Source organism: Octodon degus, unplaced genomic scaffold (genome assembly GCF_000260255.1).
Source record: "Octodon degus isolate 3935 unplaced genomic scaffold, OctDeg1.0 scaffold00041, whole genome shotgun sequence".
Taxonomy (NCBI): domain Eukaryota; kingdom Metazoa; phylum Chordata; class Mammalia; order Rodentia; family Octodontidae; genus Octodon; species Octodon degus.
This window is the reverse complement of record NW_004524617.1, coordinates 13,200,085-13,205,454: the sequence shown is the minus strand read 5'-3', so window position 1 is coordinate 13,205,454 and position 5,370 is coordinate 13,200,085. Positions and strand designations below refer to the sequence as shown.

General features: G+C 47.0%; 1 pseudogene; it reads right to left on the bottom strand.

The window, feature by feature from the left end:
* Positions 1-3,901: 3,901 nt before the first annotated feature.
* On the bottom strand, positions 3,902-4,174 carry LOC101568143 (annotated as a pseudogene).
* Positions 4,175-5,370: the final 1,196 nt, after the last annotated feature.

Genomic DNA, 5,370 nt, shown 5'->3' with positions numbered 1-5,370 from the left:
TCAAATCTGTTACTCAGATTAGGATATAGTTGAGTAAGATTGGAGCACTTGTGCTGGCCGTGTGCATCTCTTTGACATTGGACCTGCAAACTTGCTTTGGTATGCTCTCAAGATTGGACATTTATTTATTTATTTATTTATTTATTTATTTATTTATTTAGGTTGGCTCAGCTAACCCCGGAGGTGGGGGCTGGCACGGCATATGGTGCCCGGATTCAATCCTGGTCCCATGCACCTGCCTAAGCTGACCTAAGTAGGCGCTGTAGACTGCTGAGCTACATCACCACCCCTAGATTGCCTAATTTTGAGAGGAATGCCATTGCCAGCAGCATCATGCACGCTTGCCACTTCTCTGCATGGGAAAGTCAAGAATTGTCCCTTTGGAATCTCTTGTCCTCACCTTAGGGCTGCCTGTGGTAGCATCGCCCATCCAGCACACCTGAAGGAGACAGAGGCAGCAGCTCCTCATCAGAAGACGCCACATACTTGGTGCAAGCATCAGGATTCTCCAGAGAGCATCTGCCGGAGGGTTTTCCTGTCCACGCACACTGGACGTCACCCCCCGTAAAATAAACAGCAGTGCGTCTTCGTTGTATCAGAACACAGGCTTCCATGTCGCACATTGGTGCTTGCGTGTAGCATGCTTCGATCAGCCCTCCCCTGCCCCAGCCTCCTCAGAGCGGCTCTCCAACAGGCTCCCACTGCTCTCAGGAACATCACTTCTTGCTTATCGCCCCTTCCTTTGTGCTTCCGTGTGCATTAAGTGTAGGGCATTTTCTATTGCAAAGCACTCTGTTAGATCACTCTGTTTTCTCTGAATCACAGATCAGGGTGTAAAGAGACACTCGTCTACTTGTTGTGAGATGCTGCAGTGTTGGACTGAGAGAGAGGAGGATGTTTATTCCAGGTGATGGCAGGAAGTTCTCACGATTGGCCTGTGCACTGTACCAGTGGGCCTGGGATGGGTTTGGGGTGCTATCACTGCGGCTTCGACAATTTATGGAAGATGAATTTCCACTCCCTTTGGCACCTTCAAATCTGCTGGGCCCCTTGGACAGGTGTTTGAAAGAATCAGAACTGTTGCACTATGCCCGCAACGCCAGCACTCTGGGAGGCTGAGGCAGGAGGGCGGCAGCTTGGATCCCAGCTGGAACTCTGAAGAAAGCTTGTGTGAAGATTAAAAGTAAAAATGGTGAGTAGGTAGTTTTCTTTAAAGATCCTGGCTGTGGAGGCAGCATGGCGGTCTAAGGGCCTGCCTGGCAAGGGCAAGGACCCAAGTTCAGCCCCCGGCCCAGCATGCTGTGCCTTTCCCCGAACCTCAGGCGGGCAGTGCGGTCCCGAAACCGGGTGTTGTGATGCATGCCTGTAATCCTAGCTCTGGGGAGGCTGATACAGGAGGATCTCTAGAGTCTGAACTGCATAGTGAGACCCTGTATCCAATAAATGGAATAGAATAAAATAAGATAAAAGTGACTGTGTGCAATCCCATCAGCGTAGCTAGTAAAAACAACCCCCACCCAAAAACCCCCTGTAATTCTGTCTAGTAGAGTGATGATGGCACAGTATTCCTAGTTAAGTGTCAGCAATGAGACGATCCAAGATTAACTGGTGAAATTCCACAATTACAAACCATTTTAAACAAATGTTTCTTAACCAAAGGTGACTGTGATTGTTACATGTGGCAGTAGCTAGCGCACATCAGGTTGGACCGAAAGCTCTTTGGCTAGGAGGATCTTCATCAAGACCCTCCTTGAGGACCAAGCAGAATGGCTTTCTCCTGTCAGGCCGGTCCTTGTTGGGCGGTGGACACTTCTGGAGCACCTCGAGGGGCGTGGGAATACCCTGCTTTCTTTTCCTTCAAGCATCCCTCCCTCCCTCTCTCTGCTAGTTTCCTCAGGCCTCAGTATGGGCTAAGTGCATGAACGGGAAAAATAGGTCGCATTTTGCCCTCCACTCCCTTTGTTGCCTTGAAGTCTGCCAGTTTGGAAGGCCACTTAGAGCCCTCAGAGTGTGACCTGTGAGCACAACCCAAATGCTGGCCCTTGGCTGCCATCCCAGGGTAGGTGGCCCTTCGCAGGAGGTCCCTGCTGCCCTGTGTCAGGTGGCCTAGATCTTCCCTCTGGCACTGACTGTGTCTCAGTCTGTATCTCCCAAGGAACACCCCAGTGAGAGGAGGGGATCTGAGAGCGAGTGGTTTGTCTGGGAGCTCCACCCAAGAAGGCCTGGTGAGGCTGCACCAGGGAAGTGAAGGAGACAAAGGGGGCCTGTTCATGAGCAGAGGACAGCTGTGGAGCCCTGATCTGTGCTGGGACTGTGGGCAGCAGTAGAGGGAATGACTCACTTGGTCCTATTCTGGAGGCAGGGAAGCTGGGCCATTCTCTCTCTCTCTCTCTCTCTCTCTCTCTCTCTCTCTCTCTCTCTGCCATTCCAGGTGAATGATTTGCTCACACTTGTGCAGGGGCTCGAGGGTGCCACCAGACAGAGTTGCAAGTGCTCGCAGTAAGGCTCAGTCAGTGTGTGCAGAATGACAAGCCCCTAGAGAGAGGGACAGGGTCCTGACAGCACTTGCTCCAGCTAAGACTGATGACAAGTGGAAGGGGTCCGCCATTCATTCTTGAAGATGTAGCTAATATGCTGTGTGGTGCACCTGTGCTTAGGGAAGAGCAAGATGTGATCCTTCCAGGTGAGATGGGTGAGCTCACAGAAGCTACTGCGCAGCCGTTAGATCTATGTGGCTCCAGATGGAAGGCCTGGCCCCTCCTACTCCTCAGCGGCCACACCCATGGCAGCCTCAGCAGGTGCTACACAGGAGGGAGCCAGTCCTGTGCGTTCACATGGGTGTGTTTCTGCACGCACTAGTTTTTCTCTTAGTGCTTTCACAGTTTACTCCTCCCCTTCAGTGGAGCCTTCTAATTGCCTGGTGTTTGTACAGATGAGTTTTAAAAAATTGCTGAGTACACATGGTCTTTTCAGAACTTTAAACATTGAGTATGCAGGCAGAACATAATGACTCCAGCTGAAGTCCACATCTACAGCAGCTCTGAAGAGACTAGCACACCTGAGAAACTCAGGGTCCTGCTAAAATTTCGTTGTTTTTTTTTTTCAACCCAAAGTGTATCCAGATTTATTAAGGACCCTTTCCATAGACAATCATGGTATTTCAGGCAGGACATGGGCATACAATCTTTAACAGTATACAACAACTTTCAAGCTCCCTTCTTGGATGGACTAACAAAAATCAGAAAGCCACTATAAAATCCAATAAAGTCTTCATTTGAGGCTCTGAAGTAGTTAGGGAAAGCTTAGAGTGAGGGTTGACATGTCACATTTAGCATGTTGTTTAACAACTTTTCACAAGCCGATCCTGACTTAGGAAATGAAAATGGCAGAATTATCAATCTGAAGATTTACAATCTAGAAAAAGGAATCAGTTGCTCTTGTGGGACACCTTCTCAACCTTACTGGCAAGTCTAGATTGTTTGACAAACTGGTGACATCGTTTTTGGGAATCAGATCCCAACGGGTCTCTGGGCTTAAGGGAGTTAAGCCTATGCTGATGGCAGAGGAAAGGACAAAATGAACTGGAGCTGTCCCGTACCACAAGGCATTTATGCCACGGTGGCCACGTGTGTCAACATCAGAGAATCCCTCCTCCTGGGAGCCAAGAGGAAGTCTCTCAAAACCCGCAGGGACAGGTGCCTTCCCCACATCAGTCCAGCTTTGGAGACATTGTACTACTGACATATGCTCCTCCCAAAACAATGATGAAGTATTCTGTGTGCTAACAACATAGCTTAAAAAAAGTAAAATAAAATTCTGCATTTTTATAAAACATGATAAAAAATAGCATTTCAAGCTGTGCAGGCACCAGAAGTACACAGTCATCAAAGGGGCACACACTTCACTTGGCATCTCCAGCACCTTCAGCTCTTTGTGCCTGGTGTGTTTTGGCATCTCCGTTTTCTGCAGGGCTATTCCCATCCTTGCTGGCATCAGCTTTTCCCTTTTTCTCTTTGAGTACCTTCTCTCCCTTCCTTGCAGGGGTCTCTTTAGGCTCGGGCTCTGGCTTTGGAGGAGCTGGTTTAGCAGACAACCTTGCAGATCTTCTCTGTGGTTCATTCTTCACCTTGGGTTCGTCACTTTTAGCATCCCCTTCAGCCTTTCTCTTGGGCATGGTGGCAACAGCGGAGGGATGCAGGTGGTAGACATGAGATGCAGCAGTGCACACTTCTGGGTGGCCCAGGAGTTGTCCTCACTTCTTCACACTGCTCTAAGATTTTCTTAAGAAATAGGAAATTCCATTGAATGCAAAATAATTGATCTAGTTTACAATGAGCTTACTACCTTGTTCTTTATTTGTTGATGTCTACATCTAGGTCTTTACCAGTCTCCTCTATTGTAGTTACTTAGAAGGGCTAGCTGAGTAGTTAGAAGGATAGTGTGGAGACTAGGGAAGTTTAAGATTAATTTGTTTTACTTTGGGTTAATTCATTATTTGCTCTAAGGCCTAATATACTCTGAGCACGTTCCTGCTCTAGTAAAGCGAATCCTAGTGCATGCTGTAGTTCTCTGAGACTGAGTGGCCATCACCTTCTGTACCCTGTTACATCATTTGGTCCTTCTACATCTGTTAAGTTTTGTTTATTGAACCTGAGAGCTTTCTCAGAACCTGGAACTATTGCATTGCATATTAATTATCCTCCTTTTCCACCTTTTCCTTTTCCCAAACCCTGTCTCCTATTTCCTTCCCCTCAATTGTCCATCCTTTTACCATTTTATTGAATAATAAGTTAATTTTTTGTTTTTTTGAGACAGGGTCTCATTGTGAAGTTCAAGATGGACTTGAGCTCACTTTGTATCCCAAGTTGGTCTCTGACTTATGGCAATCCTCTTGCCTTGGCCTCCTGAGTGCTGGGATTACAGGTGTGTGCCACCATGCCCAGCAGATTTTGTTGTTTTATTAAAACTTTCCTTATTCTTCCTGAGGTAAGTAGCCATACCCTATGCCAGGTTCCTCTACTTTTTGTTATTCTTATGAGCTGTTGAGCCTGTCCTGTGCATTGTAGGACGTTTAATAGCATCCTTGGCCTCTAGTCACTATGTACCAGTAGCAGTCACTTGAATTTTATGACAACCAAAAATATCTCCAAGCCTTCCCCAAATGTCAAGGTGGGGGGGCAAAATTGTCCCAGGCTATCAACCACTATCCTGTTGTAATATAGAACCAGGTTTGAAAAGTTAAACAATAATCTCAAAACCACAACATATATATTTTTTTCAAAGTTTTATTGATAAACAGCAATGAGACAGTTTCAAATCAAATCGGTAGTACAGTTTCAACAAATAATACACTGCATATATTCTTCTTAG